Here is a 17,087-nt window from a genome sequence, read left to right on the forward strand (position 1 = left end):
TTGGAGAAGAGAGTGAAGTGGCTTATTGAAAGTGCCCTGCTAGATATTTCAGAACCAGGTTTAGAACCCAGGTCTCTGTGCCTTTTAGAAGCTGCCTTGGCACTGATACATAAGGCAACGTTTCTCTTTGCTGCTCACTCTGCTGCATCGCCCAGGTTGCGAAAAATGTGTTCTCACGTCAGTCTCCCGCTATCGAGCATGCTCAGTAAACCTTCCGGCATCTCTGTCAAAGCTTCCCCTTCTATGTAGGTAGTTGTGGTCTCTGAGCATGGCAGGACCCATTATCCCCTGTGTGGCCAGACCCTGTACCCTGTCTCATCCACCCCTCTGGGGCTGCTGCGTCCAGGCCCACAGCGTATGCTCTCGTGCTTTATGCTTGATGGCTTGTGATGTCCGACAGCTGTGGATCCACCGCTCAGCACGTGGACACACGGCTCTGGGGGAGGCGTGTGTCTCGTCTCGGGGGAGGGTTTGGTAGAGGGTGCAGGGGAAGAGAATGGGAGAAGGAGCCGGTCTTCTTTTTCTCAGGATGACGTGCGTTTCAATCAGTATTGAAGAGTAAACATGCATGAAAAACAATAGACACAGTTCAGCCCATAGCTTGTAATTGCTCTTCCAAGAAGGAGTGCCGGAACTAGGCTTCACTGTTGGCTCTTAAGTTTCATATAATAAACCATCCGTGGATTTATTATTTTTTCTGAGACTCTCCTCTGTGTCCCCATGTTCCGTGCTGTGGAAGATTCAGAAGGAGTTTCATTAGTTAAGGTCTTAGCTGACATTCTCTTTTGGGGAGGTGAAGCATCAGTACACGATGACAGTAGGTGGCTGCTTTTCGCCTAAAGGCACTCCGCAGCTGTGGGTGGCGCTGGTGACCAGGGAAGGGAGGGGTCTATGTGCACTGAAACGGCCAGCAAAGGCTTCCTGGAGGAGGAAGGGCTTGCTTTTTTTTTTTTTGCTTTTTTTTTGGTCTAAAAGACAATTCACTGTACACATGCTATTTACAGTTTTCTACAGTGTCTTAATATGAATGGGACCACTTTTCTACTTGAGCCATTTTTTAACCAAAGCAAAATAACCTAAGTATAACAAAGTGTTAAAATACAGCATCAAGATACAAAAACAGGCATACTGATTCTAATTAGGAAGGTAATTATGATGGTACACTGTTTATAATCTACAACTACGTTTAGGAAATCACACAGACATAGATCACTGCTTTGAATGAAATGCATAAATTTGTAGTAAAGCTTTGTAGTTACAAAAAACTACCAAAGAATGCACAAAATTAATCTTTTTTCCACCTTTGTGTCATATTCCTGGATCCTTCACCAGTATTACATGAGGAAAAAAACAAAAGCAAAACAAATGAAAAACTGAAACCAGAATCACTGATGTTATCAAGTAGGGAAACAAATAAATTAAAATTTAGCAGCCATCAGCAAGAGTACAGCACAGACAATGCTGTAAAAAGAAACAAAGACAGTTGTTGGAAAACCGCACGCATCATACTCTTTCAAATGAGCAGAATAAGCTTCTGCGTACAATGGAACATAAACAGCATCGTTCTCTTGTGAGGTATAGAAATGCAAATGCTTTTCTTTAGTATTGTGCATGGGCCAAATGTGTTTGTAATGTTTAATTCTATTAAGGTGTTACAGAGTGGGCCAGGAACACATTTATGGATTCTGGGGACGATGTGTACTATACTTCTTTGACTGGGATAGTAGACACTCTAGCCAAAATTTAAAAAAAAAAAAAAAAAAAAAAATATATATATATATATATATATATATGAACACAAAAGCATAAGACAAAGGCGAATGAGACTTCTCTTATATCTTAGCAACATTTAGATGGAAATCAAATTTAAATGCAGTCCCCTCTGCTGTTGAAGAGGCTTTGGTTCAGCTCCCAAATCTCGACTGCTTGACGCATTCTCACACGAGAATGCTCAGAAGGTGTCTTCTTAAACAGCAAACCTATTTTTAGTGCTGGAGCCGCTCTGAGTAGCTGTGTCTGCATGGGACTGGTAACCAATCACTGTCCTTGGAGGAAGTCCTAACCTTTCCTTGTCTACCCTCCCTATATGTGTAACAGCTTCTCAGTTTTCACATTCAGTAGTCCACATTGCTATTTTTTCACCTTTAGCTCTAACATTAACAGCTCCACATACATCATCACTGTAGTCATCAAAAGATTCTCCAATAAGGCACAGCAGTGTCTCTAGCCGAAAGCAATCGAGGTCACTTGGTCTCTGCTGTTTGTTCAATGTAATTAGCCATCGTCCTCCTCGTTTGTTTTTCTCATCTTCCCACATAGGCTCAATACCATCCTTAAAAAGTGCGTAGTCACAGCCAGGCATTAAACTGCTAGACAACTGGATATGGTTGTACGGAGCCCAAAAGTCGTCAACAGTATCAGACTTAGAGATCAGCCGAAGGTTTGCTTGCCAAGTTTTGCTTTTATCATTTTAAAAACTCCAGAGTGTCCATCTGTTCTGTAAAGGATGTTTAATATAGTGTTCTGGGTTAGCAACCTCCTGATGAGATTCTGTTTTCTCTTCTTCTGTAGGTGGGGGATTAGGTGTAGGGGTGGTTTCCAGTTCCACAGTCACCATCTTAGATGGATCTCGAAGAGCTTGCTCTGAAGCTGGAGAGGTGGGATGGATTTAAATAGATGGACAAGAAATGGCAGAGCATTTCTGACCAAGAGGAAAGAGACAGACTTGTTGGGGCTGAATGAATAGAGGTGCAGTCAGGGTGGGGATGAGACCTGCCCCGTTGCATCAGAGGCTGTGGCTGGGGAAGCAGCAGGGGATGGTGGGGGGGTTGGGGAGACTGAGAGGGTAAAAGGGGTCAGAGGGCAAAGTATCATTAGAAGATGACTGGAGAAGTTTCAGTAACCGAGCCAAGGGTCCCACTTGCTACTGTTTCTTCCCAGGAGGGCTTGTTCTTCCTTGATAGGTTAGAGGTAGGACCAGGGCACCAGTTAGAAAGCTTGGCTTGGTCAGGCCCTGGTGCACATTGAAGGGGCAGAATTTAAGAAGAGTTATTCATCGTGGGCCCCTGTAACCCTTGTCCTTCTGTCCTTCCCTGCCCTGAACCATCAGCACCACCATCACCTCTGCAGATAACGCATCCCTCCAGTTCCCGCTCCTGCGAATGTCCGTGCCTGAGACCAGGTGCGTCAGAGAACATCATTCTTTCATGCTTTCCCAGATTTTCATGCTGTCCTAGGGACAGGTTCTCGAAAAGTGACTAAGCTTGAACATACGTCAGACCAGTTGCGTGAGTGTAAAGCTTGATTTAGTTTGGTTTCACAAAGTGAAACAATACGTCATGTCTTGCCTTTTAACATTTTAGGGTTATTGGTGCTGCTTTGATCCTGAGCCAGGGCGGCCAATGCTGGGAGTGCATCCCCTCTGTCGTCCCTTCAGAGCCCTTTGCTGTTTTGACCACACTGGCTTCCAGGGTGCCTTCCCTCCTGACCCAAGTTTGTTTTCATAGGAAACAGACCCTGAAGCAGGAATTGAGAGCAGGAGGTTCCCTGGGAGGGGTGCATAACCTTGGGCAAGGATTCTTCCCTGGCCAAGGGCAATTCCTGGGCAGGATTGTAGCTGGGGAATGAGACCTTTGAACTTGAAGGGGGGGATGGGGAGTAGGGGGGTTGTCTGGGCAGGACAGTGCAGCAGCCACTATAGCTCCCAGCAGCCAGCACTTGAGTTCTCTCAGCAAAGAGACCCTCAGGCTGCTGGACCCCCTTTGCCATTTCCTTCAGAAAGCCCGGAAGTACCTGGGAATCTGCATACCCCAGGGCAGCCGCTAACCAATGACGAACACAAACACCCGGCTTCCTTTACTACCATGGTGACCATTCTGAAGTGTGACCCAAGTTTTCTCCAGAGCTCCCCACTGGGACTGAGCCATGGTCCCCTCCATGGGATGGATGCTTGCCTGATGTCCCCCTCTTGTTTCGTCCCCTTACCTCTGGGTCCCATGTCCCCATTCAGATAGTGCCTGGTTTTTTGTTTTTCCTGGAAATGCTTCATAACAACTCACTTTCTCCTGAGTTCTGCGGTCAGCTTTGTCTGTTCTGGGGAAATTGATCCAAGACAACCGCTCTGTGACCCTTGAGTATGTTATTGAACCTCTCTAAGCCTCAGTTTCCTCATCTGCAGAGTAAGCACAACAGTGACAATGAATGTGTGGGATTGTTGTTTAAGTTATGAGAACACACCCAGGACAAAGTAAGTCCTGAGTAAAGACAGCTGTTATTAACTGAACAGTGATACTCTCCGGTTTTGGCTAGAAGAACCAGATACTGCCTCATTTTGGCTGAAAAGTGTGAGCTTTGCATCCTCTACCATTGGACTTGAAACTCCTTCTACACCTGAGGTCCTCTTTCCTCATTGTTTCAGCTTCAGTTGCAAGTATCGGCTGCACTTCTTTTTTTTTCTTTCAGTGTGAAAGGAAGAAATCCCTGAAGGAAGGTCCTGAGTGTTCTTTTGAGTTTCTGTATATTGCCTCTCCTGATAGCCTCTCCAAATAAAGAACCTCTTGAACTAATTAAGCTAATTGGAGACGAAGCTGGCTCATTTTCACACGCTGCTCCAGGGAAAGTGCCTGATATTTAAGAATGTAAATTTCACTACGGTTTTTAAACTGTGTTTTGCACTGGGGATCTTGGTGGTCGGTGTCTTCACTTGGAATTGGTGAGGAAAAGCAAGGGCTCGTCATCCCTGGGGTCACCTTCGCCCTGGATCCAGCTCTCCTGTCCCATCCTTGTTGACAGGGCCCGTTGCTCCGCCACCATGGCTGGTGCGGTGACCAGAAACCACATGGGTGACCCTTGAGAACTGATGGCTCCGCAGGACCACCCTTGGCTGCAGTCCTCAGTCTCAGCTGACTAGAGTGAGTCTGGCGTATCATTTTGAATTTGTCAAGCTGGCCCTGCTTGGTTGACTGTGGCTGCCTGAAGAGCTGTGTGAAAGAGGATTCCGAGTTCTTCTTTGGCTTCCGTGAAGAAGAGAGCAGAGATTATTAGTAACACCTGTTGTGAATATTGCGTAGGCAGTGATGGCGTGTGTTTGCGAGACTGGTGTAGAGTGACATGTTTCTGCAGAGATTCCAAGTTTTCTATGGGTAATAAAAGTTTCCTGTTATTTTATATAATACTATATTATATTTTGTATATTGTATTTTATTATAACTTGGAATATATTCAGATATATTCATATTTGTAATTATAACATATAAAGTAAAAATATATATAATATAAAATATATAATAACATACACAGGGATGTATCCCATATTTTATATACATATATATATGAATCCCAAAAGGTGAGGAATATGAGTATTAGCATTCATCCCTTTTAACCTTCTTGCCAGCCCTCATTCTCTAATGAATTCAATTGTCAGCTAAAATGACCTCTCCTTACAGACTGTATTACCCTTGACAACTTATTCAGTTCTTCTGTGACTTGGTTTCCTCAGCTGTTAAATGGATGGGAGGGTCTGCCCCCCAGGGTTGCCATGGGAACTAAATGAGTGCTACATCTGCAGTACTCAGGGCAGTGCCTGGTACATAAGTAGACTGAGATGCATTAGCTCTTATAATATTCGAATCACATTACTGTGTATCAAGCACCCACTGTTTGCCACCAGGCAGTGTTCTGTGGAGGCTGCTCTTTAATCTCCAAGGCTGTCCACTTATCTCCCTTTTCAATCAAGAGTAGAAGAAAGTAATTTTCATTTTTATGTCAGCACTGCTGATTTTCTGATGAAGTTTACAGTACATAGAAACCCCAGAGAGAAGGCTTCTTCTTTAACAATGCTGAGACGGAGGGAAAGAATACACATGACAAAGAGCCTGTGTCTTTTCCTGTAAGACCTGGAAGATGAAATTAAAGCTTAATTTCTTTTCCCCTCTTTACCATAATGTTGCTGGAATTTAGCTATTAAAAATAACTCTTCATGTAACTTAGCTCATTGGGTTTTCTCATGTTTAGATACAGAGGGCATTGTTAGCTTTGCCTTTGCAAAGCAGGGTGGGCTTATGGAAAGAACCAGGGTTTTGGTGTCAGATAGAGTTGGACTCAGCCCCACCATGAGCTGTCTGACACTGTAAGCAGAGTGACTTGACCTCACTAAGCCTCCTGTCCTCAGCTGTAGAATGGAAGAGTAGGCAGCCCCTGCCATTCGCTGGGTCTCTGCAAATTCATGCTTCAGAGCCCCCTGTTCGGCGAGGGTTACACGTTATAATGAGAGTCCCGAGGTCCTGCAAACTTCTAAAGTGCCTTCTGAATCTTCAGAGAAGAAATTAAATTATATCTAGCTGGTCTCAAATATAATGTATCATTGTTATAAGCCTTTGAGCATCAATAAACCTGTGTAGGCTGATCTGGTAATTTTGTTCAGATTATGGGGTCATTCCCAGCAAAGGGAAGGTACCATAGCCCGCGGCGGCTGGCTGCTGGATAACAGAATTCTTTTTCCCATAGAACCACTGTGAGGCCTGGATTAGTGGCTCAGCATAGGCCACAAATGCCCAGTCAACACATAAGGCCCTTGGAATGTACAGTGTAAAATTCACCTGCACTGGGCTTATGTAATTGTCAGTGTACTTAAGTTAAATTCTAGCTCTGTCACTTGCTAGCTTTGGGATCTCAGCTTCTCTAAGCCTTAGTTTCCTCATCTGCAAAATCAAAATGAAAATGTCTTCTTTGTGGGGTTGTTGGAGAGACGAAGTGATGTCTGGCCCACAGTAACTGTTCCATCCGTCGTTCTTGGGCCTACTCTTCTACCACTGTTATGCTTATTTGGACCAAATATATCAACATTTCTGTGGAAAATGGTTAAGGTGGATTTCAACTCCAGATTTTAGGAACACATCATCCTGCATGGTGTTGCTCTGAAAGCAGTGTTCTTTTTTTTTTTTCTGCGGTTCGCGGGCCTCTCACTGCTGTGGCCTCTCCCGTTGCGGAACACAGGCTCTGGACGCGCAGGCTCAGCGGCCGTGGCTCACGGGCCCAGCTGCTCCGCGGCACGTGGGATCTTCCCGGACCGGGGCACGAACACGCGTCCCCTGCATCGGCAGGCGGACTCCCAACCACTGCGCCACCAGGGCAGCCCTGAGAGCAGTGTTCTCCCGGATCTCAGTCTCGGATGGTGGCTCCCCCTGTCTGGGGGAAATGTCCCAGGGGAGCTAAGTGTGGGGGGGTGGGGATTTCAGGATGTAGACGTTTTAGGTGGCCTGGCCAGGTAGGGGGAGTACCCTTGGGTTGAATCTGAGTGTCACTTCAATCACTGCCTTTCTCCTTCACCAGCCAGGATGCTAGTTGGGCTCCTCCCCGATCCTCCATGAGAATTCTGCTTGGCTGGAGCCTAAGAAAGGCGCTCTCAGCGTTCCCTGCTGCTCTCATGCTCCTCATACAAGCGCTAGGCTCATTCAAGGTTTCCTTAAATGGTTTTACTTTATAGTAAAAAAAAATGTTTTCAGGTGATATCACTTATGTAGAATCTTAAAAACTCAGAAATGAACTTATTTACAAAATAGACTCAGAAATGAACTTATTTACAAAATAGACTCACAGAAATACTCACAGACATAGAAAACAAACTTATGGTTACCAAAGGGGGAAGGGGTGGGGGGAGAGATAAATTAGGAGCTTGGTATTAACACATACACACTACTATATATAAAACAGATAAACTACAAGGACCTACTGTATAGCACAGAGAACTATATTCAATATCTTGTAATAACCTATAATGGAAAAGAATCTGAAAAAAAATGATAAATATATATATATTTATGAATAAATAAATATAGCTGAGTTACTTTGCTGTACACCTGAAACTAATACATTTTAAATCAACTCTGCTTCAATTTAAAAAATGTTTATGTTTATTCTAAAATTTACGTATGGTAAAATTCACTCTTTTAGTGCATAGTTTTATGTGTTTTGACAAATGCATAGAGTCTTGTCACCATCACCAAAATCAAGGTACAGAACATCACCCCCCAGAATTCCCTTTGGCAGTCCCCTTGGTATTTTACACTCCTGATGAAAAACAAAATACCAGGCAGAGGGGAGTAAATAACTTTTTTTGCAACTTGCCCTTTACTCTTTTCTCACACAGATTCTTTTGAGGAAGACGGAGTTCCCTCTAAGAGGCTGGTGGGCCGCAGAGGACTGTCCTGTGGGAGCCCAGTGCTTTCTAGGCTCTCCGAGATCTCTCATGGCAACCAGAGCGGGGGTGGGGGTTCTGAAGCATGGGACTCCCAGGGCCTGGGGACCAGTTTGATCAAGGAGACCACTGGGGCTTAGATTAAGGGAGCTAGGGGTACCAAAGGAAAGCTCTGAGAATTTTTCTTCCCTTGCTCTGTCACCACACACCTGCCTGCCATGAAAAATCCTGGGCTGTAGAGTAATGAGCTAAAAAGCGAAGACTAGCTCAGAGCAGAGGATACAGGAGTAAATTGGCAAGAGGGAATAGGATGGGAGAGGAATATTAGGTGTCTGAACAGGAGAGCAGAGAGAAGTTCCAAGGTTGTTTTTGGAAAGTTTTCCATGAGGACCTTACTGGCCCAGAGTCCTCTTTTTGTGAATGAGAATAGGTAGCCCTCTTATCCTTCTGCAGCTCTGCTCCCACAGAGAGCTGAGGGGTTTGTGCCCCCATGCACCCTTCAGCAGGGCATCCTTGAGCAGGACATAACCTGCACATTCTTTTGGTGAGAACATCCATTGCAGTTCTCACACGAATCAGGCATCTGTGTTCAATGAATCCTTCCCCGATAACCCAGGAAAGCAGAAATGTTGCTGAATAAAAAATGATTTGTGGAAAATGCACTGGCTTCAGCCATCAGACTTTTTGGCAGAAATATTAAAAATGCAGGTAAAAATGTTCCGTTAGGACCCTGGCTGTCCGTATGTCTTGGTGAGATCTTATTATGGAATGTGTGGTAAACACTCGGGCTTCAGGAGCTAGCAGCAGTTCGCTGCCTTTGTGTTTCACATTTCAGTAAAAAATATCAAATGTCAAAATGCACGTCACTGTCTAAATAAAATTGTACACCAAAGAATGGGAGGAATGCTGCTGTTGAGTCATGAGATGTCACGCCTGACAGGAATGCTGATGTCTTGGATGGGCGGCTGATGACGACAAAGGGGGGAAGTGGGAATATTTTGCTGGGTGTGAGATTGGAGATCTGTGTCTGGCAGTGTTGAGTTTTCCTCACCTGTGATAAGATCACAGCCTGGATCGGAGTTCTGTGTGTAAGTCATCTCCATCCTGGGTCTGGGTGCAGCATCCCATAGGCTGGGAATATGGACTAGTGTTTTATTTCTTCATCTGGAAGCCTTGAGAGAGTTTTAAGTTTTTTTTTATGGTCACATAATTTTATTATTTTAAAAAATTAAAAATTTTTTATTTTCTTATACAGTTTTTAAATGTGACCTTCCATTTACAGTTATTACAAAATACTGCCTCTACTTCCTGTGTTGTACCATATATCCTTGTAGTTTATTTTATACCTAATGGTTTGTACCTCTTAATCCCCTACCCCTGGATTGCCCCTCCCCACTTCCCTCTCCCTACTGGTAACCACTAGTTCGTTCTTTGTATCTGTGAGTCTGCTTCCTTTTTGTGTATTACCTAGTTTGTTATATTTTTTAGATCCCACATATAAGGATATGATACAGTATTTGTCTTTGTCTGACTTATTTCACTTAGCATAACACCCTCCAATTCTACCCATGTTGTTGCAAATGGCAAAATTTCATTCTTTTTTATGGCTGAATAGTATTCCATTGTATATGTATATACCGCATCTTCTTTATCCAATCATCTGTTGATGGAAGTCAACAGATGCTAAGCTAAGCTTTTTTTAAAGATGATGATTTCCCTACCCGGGCTCTTTGGTGGGGCTAATGGCAGACTCTGGGAGGGTTCACGCCAAGGAGTACTTCCCAGAATTTCTGCTGCCAGTATCCTTGTCCTCACTGTGAGACACAGCCACCCCCCGCCTCTGCAGGAGACCCTCCAACACTAGCAGGAAAACAGGAAACTTCCACGAGCCTCTTAGGTAGCCTCATCCACCAGAGGACAGACAGCAGAAGCAAGAAGAACTACAATCCTGCAGCCTGTGGAACAAAAAACACATTCACAGAAAGATAGACAAGACGAAAAGGCAGAGGGCTATGTACCAGATGAAGGAACAAGATAAAACCCCAGAAAAACAACTAAATGAAGTGGAGATATAGGCAACCTTCCAGAAAAAGAATTCAGAATAATGATAGTGAAGATGATCCAGGACCTCGGAAAAAGAATGGAGGCAGAGATTGAGAAGATGCAAGAAATGTTTAACAAAGACCTAGAAGAGTTAAAGAACAAGCAAACAGAGATGAACAATACAATAACTGAAATGAAAACTATACTAGAAGGAATCAATAGCAGAATAACTGAGGCAGAAGAATGGGTAAGTGACCTGGAAGACAGAATGGTGGAATTCACTGCTGCAGAACAGACTAAAGAAAAAAGAATGAAAATAAATGAACACAGCCTAAGAGACCTCTGGGACAACATTAAACTCAACAACATTCACGTGATAGGGGTCCCAGAAGGAGAAGAGAGAGAGGAAGGACCCACGAAAATATTTGAAAAGATTATAGTTGAAAAGTTCCCTAACGTGGGAAAGGAAATAGCCACCCAAGTCCAGGAAGTGCAGAGAGTCCCATACAGGATAAACCCAAGGAGAAACACACCAAGACACATAGTAATCAACTTGGTAAAAATTAAAGACAAAGAAAAATTATTGAAAGCAGCAAGGGAAAAATGACAAATGACATACAAGGGAACTCCCATAAGGTTAACAGCTGATTTCTCAGCAGAAACTCTACAAACCAGAAGGGAGTGGCCTGATATACTTAAAGTGATGAAAGGGAAGAACCTACAACCAAGGTTACTCTACCCAGCAAGGATCTCATTCAGATTCGATGGAGAAATCAAAAGCTTTACAGACGAGCAAAAGCTAAGAGAATTCAGCACCACCAAACCAGCTCTACAACAAATGCTAAAGGAACATCTGTAAGTGGGAAACACAAGAGAAGAAAAGGACCTACAAAAACAAATTAAGAAAATGGTAATAGGAACATACATATCGATAATTACCTTAAATGTGAATGGATTAAATGCTCCAAACAGAAGACACAGGCTCACTGAGTGGATACAAAAACAAGACCCATATATATGCTGTCTACAAGAGACCCACTTCAGACCCAGGTACACATACAGACTGAAAGTGAAGGGATGATAAAAGATATTTCATGCACATGGAAATCAAAAGAAAGCTGAAGTAGCAATCCTTATATCAGAGAAAATAGACTTTAAAATAAAGAATGTTACAGGAGACAAGGAAGGACACTACATAATGATCAAGGGATCAATCCAAGAAGAAGATATAACCATGATAAATATATATGCACCTGACATAGGAGCACCTCAATACATAAGGCAACTGCTAACAGCTATAAAGGAGGAAACCAACAGTAACACAGTCATAGTGGGGGACTTTACCACCTCACTTACACCAGTGGACAGATCATCCAAACAGAAAATTAATAAGGTAACGCAAGCTTTAAATGACACAACAGACCAGAGAGATCTAATTGATATTTATAGGACATTCCATCCAAAAATAGCAGATTACACTTCATTCTCAAGTGCACACAGAACATCCTCCAGGATAGATCACATCTTGGGTCACAGATCAATCCTCAGTAAATTGAAGAAAATTGAAATCATATCAAGCATCTTTTCTGACCACAATGCTATGAGATTAGAAATCAGTTACAGGGAGAAACACGTAAAAAACACAAACACATGGAGGCTAAACAATACGTTACTAAATAACCAAGAGATCACTGAAGAAATCAAAGAGGAAATCAAAAATACCTAGAAACAAATGACAATGAAAACACGATGACCCAAAACCTATGGGATGCAGCAAAAGCAGTTCTAAGAGGGAAGTTTATGGCTATACAAGCCTACCTCAGGAATCAAGAAACATCTCAAACAATCTAATGTTACACCTAAAGAAACTAGAGAAAGAAGAACAAACAAAATGCAAAGTTAGCAAAAGGAAAGAAATCATAAAGATCAGAGCAGAAATAAATGAAGTAGAAACAAAGAAAACAATAGCAAAGATCAATAAAACAAAGCTGGTTCTTTGAGAAGATAAACAAAATTGATAAACCTTTAGCCAGACTCATCAAGAAAAAGAGGGAGAGGACTCAAATCAGTAAAATTAGAAATGAAAAAGGAGAAGTTACAATAGACACAGCAGAAATACAAAGCATCCTAAGAGACTACTACCAGCAACTCTATGCCAATAAAATGGACAACCTGGAAGAAATGGACAAATTCTTAGAAAGGTATGACCTTACAAGACTGAACCAGGAAGAAATAGAAAATATGAACAGACCAGTCACAAGTAATGAAATTGAAACTGTGATTAAAAATCTTCCAACAAACAAAAGTCTAGGACCAGATGGCTTCACAGATGAATTCTGTCAAACATTTAGAGAAGAGCTAACACCCATGCTTCTCAAACTCTTCCAAAAAAGTGCAGAGGAAGGAAAACTCCCAAACTCATTCTGTGAGGCCACCATCACCCTGATACCAAAACCAGACAAAGATACTACAAAAAAAGAAAATTACAGACTGATATCACTCATGAATATACATGCAAAAATTCTCAACAAAATACCAGCAAACAGAATCCAACAACACATTAAAAGGATCATACACCATGATAAAGTGGGATTTATCCCAGAGATGCAAGGATTCTTCAATATATGCAAATCAATCAATGTGATACACCATATTAACAAATTGAAGAAGAAAAACCATATGATCATCTCAATAGATGCAGAAAAAGCTTTTGACAAAATTCAGCATCCATTTATGATAAAAACTCTCCAGAAAGTAGGCATAGAGGGAACCTACTTCAACATAATAAAGGCCATATGTGACAAACCCACAGCAAACATCATTCTCAATGGTGAAAAACTGAAAGCATTTCCTCTAAGATCAGGAACATGACAAGGATGTCCACTCTCACCACTGTTATTTAACATAGTTTGGGAAGTCCTAGCCATGGCAATCAGAGAAGAAAAGGAAATAAAAGGAATACCAATTGGAAAAGAAGAAGTAAAGGTGTCACTGTTTGCAGATGACATGATACTACACATAGAGAATCCTAAAGATGCCACCAAAAAACTACTAGAGCTAATCAATGAATTTGGTAAAGTTGCAGGATACAAAATTAATGCACAGAAATCTCTTGCATTCCTCTACACTAATGATGAAAAATCTGAAAGAGAAGTTAAGGGAACCCTCCCATTTACCGTTGCAACAAGAAGAATAAAGTACCTACGAATAAACCTAGCTAGGGAGACAAAAGACCTGTATGCAGAAAACTATAAGACACTGATGAAAGAAATTAAAGATGATACCAGCAGATGGAGAGATATACCATGTTTTTGGATTGGAAAAATCAATATTGTGAAAATGACTCTACTACCCAAAGCAATCTACAGATTCAGTGCAATCCCTATCAAATTACCAATGGCAGTTTTTACAGAACTAGAACAAAAAAATCTTAAAATTTGTATGGAAACACAAAAGACCCCCAATAGCCAAAGCAGTCTTGAGGGAAAAAAAACAGAGCTGGAGGAATCAGACTCCCTGACTTCAGACTATACTGCAAAGCTACAGTAATCAAGACCATATGGTACTGGCAGAAAAATAGAAATATAGATCAATGGAACAGGATAGAAAGCCCAGAGAGAAACCCACGCACCTGTGGTCAACTAATCTGTGACAAAGGAGGCAAGGATATACAATGGAGAAAAGACAGTCTCTTCAATAAGTGGTGCTGGGAAAACTGGACAGCTACATGTAAAAGAATGAAATTAGAACACTCTCTAACACCATGCACAAAAATAAACTCAAAATGGATTAGAGACCTAAATGTAAGAGTGGACACTATAAAACTCTTAGAGGAAAACATAGGAAGAACACTCTTTGACATAATTCACAGAAAGATCCTTTTTGATCCACCTCCTAGAGTAATGGAAGTAAAAACAAAACTAAACAAATGGGACCTAATGAAACCTAAATGCTTTTGCACAGCAAAGGAAACCATAAACAAGATGAAAAGACAACCCTCAGAATAGGAGAAAATATTTGCAAACGAATCAACGGACAAAGGATTAATCTCCAAAATATATAAACAGCTCATGCAGCTCAATATTAAAAAAACAAACAACCCAATCCAAAAATGGGCAGAAGATATAAATAGAGATTTCTCCAAGGAAGACATACAGATGGCCAAGAAGCACATGAAGAGCTGCTCAACATCACTAATTATTAGAGAAATGCAAATCAAAAGTACAATGAGGTATCACCTCACACCAGTTAGAAGGGGCATCATCAGAAAGTCTACAAACCACAAATGCTGGAGAGGGTGTGGACAAAAGGGAACCCTCTTGCACTGTTGGTGGGAATGTAAATTGATACAGCCACTATGGAGAACAGTATGGAGGTTCCTTAAAAACTAAAAATAGAACTACCATATGACCCAGCAATCCCACTACTGGGCATATACCCTGAGAAAACCATCACTCTAAAAGACACATGCACCCCAGTGTTCATTGCAGCACTATTTATAATAACCAGGTCATGGAAGCAACCTAAATGCCCATCGACAGACGAATGGATAAAGAAGATGTGGTGCATATATACAATGGAATATTACTCAGCCATAAAAAGGAACGAAATTGGGTCATTTGTAGAGATGTGGATGCATCTAGAGACTGTCATACAGAGTGAAGTAAGTCAGAAAGAGAAAAACAAATATAATATATTAACGCATATGTGTGGAATCTAGAAAATGGTACAGATGAACTGGTTTGCAGGGCAGAAATTGAGATACAGAAGTAGAGAAAAAACGTATGGACACCAAGCAGGGAAAGTGGAGGGAGGTGGTGGTGGTGGTGTGATGAATTGGAGATTGGGATTGACATGTATACACTGATGTGTATAAGCAACCATGTTGTTTATGGTTTCCTTTGCTGTGTATAAAAAAATAAATAAAACAAACAAAAAAATAAAGATGATTGCCTTTTTTTTGATACTCCATGACAGCTAAATTTTTGTGTACATAACAGTTTCTCAATATCTATGTCTATTGGGTTGATGAATATGTATGGCAATAACATATAACAAATATTTTTATTTTTATAAGTATTCCATAGCCATGCTAATTCTTCATCACTGTGTTGGTAGATAGTGTGGCTTGGAGGAAAGAGACCACACTTCGGACTTGGATTCAAATCTTTACCTTTTCTGCTTCTTACTATTTGTGCAACGTTAGGAAAAGAAAAGTTTTATGAGTCTTTTATTTATATCAGAGTTTACAAGGCCTGTAGGTTGAATGATCCTTTCCCCAGACGAAACTGAGTAGGATAATAACCTCTCTCAGTTAACATTAAACTTGGGGGTTGGATGTGGGTGTATGAGTCAGGATATCCCAAGTGATGCTGCTGTAACAAACAGCCCCATGGTCTCAGTGCCTAGATTAACAAAACTCCATTTCTCTTTGATGCAAGTTCTCTCGGGGTCCTGGTGGCATCCCAAGTGGTTCTGCACTTTGTGTAATGGAGGCTGCCTTCTATTTCCACATGAAGTCTCTTCCCTGATTACTGCAGCAAGAAAAGAGTGCTAGAACGTTCCACATCATCAAGTAAGTGCTCCAGCATGAAAGTGACAAATGCTGCTGCTTCTCACAACCCCTAGGCTGGCAGGCAGGTGGGAGTCAGGGAAGTGTAATCCATCCATCCAGAAGGGAAGGATAACTAGATATAAAAGGACATAAGATGCCTCTACCACAGTGCAGGAAGTCGATTTTTAACCAAATACATTAGATGTGTAGATCTCCAGAGAGCCAAATGACTGATGTTTTCCAGAAGAATATTGGACTGTTGGTAATGGGATCAGACTTCCATAATTCCAGAAATACTCTGCCAGCTCATGAGATAAGTAAGAGTTAAATTCTGTGCTTTTATGAACCTGGATTTTCACTTCTGTATCAGGCTTCCATTTTTGGCCAGATTCTTTGGGGCAACTAGAAGAAAGTGCCGTAGCTGTAACTTTAATGAAGTTATTTACCTTTTCTCAGGGGCTGTCGAATGAGATGGCAAGATTCGACGATTCTGTGTCCCTCTGCCGCACTGTTGTGGTTTCTGTAGATGTTCATGGTCACTGTTAGCAGTCCTGAGAGATAGCCCTTCTGAACATGGAGAGGACTCTTAAGTGCTAGTGTGGACTTGAGCCTTTTCTGTTTTCTGCACCACTCGTAAGCACAAACCCTCTCTTCCTGTCTGCCTTTGTTTCCCTCAGAAATTTGGAGTTAGTGCTCTTGACAATAGAGAGCATCCGTTTTTTAAAAGTCAAGTGTATTGAGGTATAATTTCCATACAGTAAAATGTTCCCTATTGAGATATACAGTTCTATACACTTTGACAAATATATGTAGATGCATAACCACCACTGCAGTTGAGATGCAGGATATCTCTCCCTTTATCTCACTGTAGTCAGTCTCCATCTTTCACCCCAGTTTCTGGCTACATTGATTTGATTTCTGTCCTTAGAGTTTTGTCTTTTCCCAAATGTCGTAGAAATGGAACCATAGAGTTGGTCGCCTTATTTTTTCCTTAAAGAAGATGTTGGGAGTAGGTGTTTATTAATTAATTAATTTATTTTTGCTGTGTTGGGTCTTCGTTGCTGTGCGAGGGCTTTCTCTAGTGGCGCCAAGCGCGGGCCACTCTTCATCGCGGTGCGCGGGCCTCTCACTCTCGCGGCCTCTCTTGTTGCAGAGCACAGGCTCCAGACGCGCAGGCTCAGTAGTTGTGGCTCACGGGCCTAGTTTCTCCGCGACATGTGGGATCCTCCCGGACCAGGGCTCGAACCCGTGTCCCCCTGCATTAGCAGGCAGATTCTCAACCACTGCGCCACCAGG

At 42.1% G+C, this 17,087-nt stretch overlaps 1 long non-coding RNA gene and 1 pseudogene across 2 annotated transcripts in view; one reads left to right on the top strand and one right to left on the bottom strand.

The window, feature by feature from the left end:
• The window catches only part of LOC125965626 (uncharacterized), a 170,460-nt gene that overhangs the window by 75,394 nt on the left and 77,979 nt on the right, over positions 1 to 17,087 (top strand). The gene's annotated exons all lie outside the window — the stretch shown is intronic.
• On the bottom strand, positions 1,967 to 2,617 carry LOC101278251 (eukaryotic translation initiation factor 4E-like; annotated as a pseudogene).

Source organism: Orcinus orca, chromosome 10 (assembly GCF_937001465.1).
Source record: "Orcinus orca chromosome 10, mOrcOrc1.1, whole genome shotgun sequence".
NCBI classification, from domain to species: Eukaryota; Metazoa; Chordata; class Mammalia; order Artiodactyla; family Delphinidae; genus Orcinus; species Orcinus orca.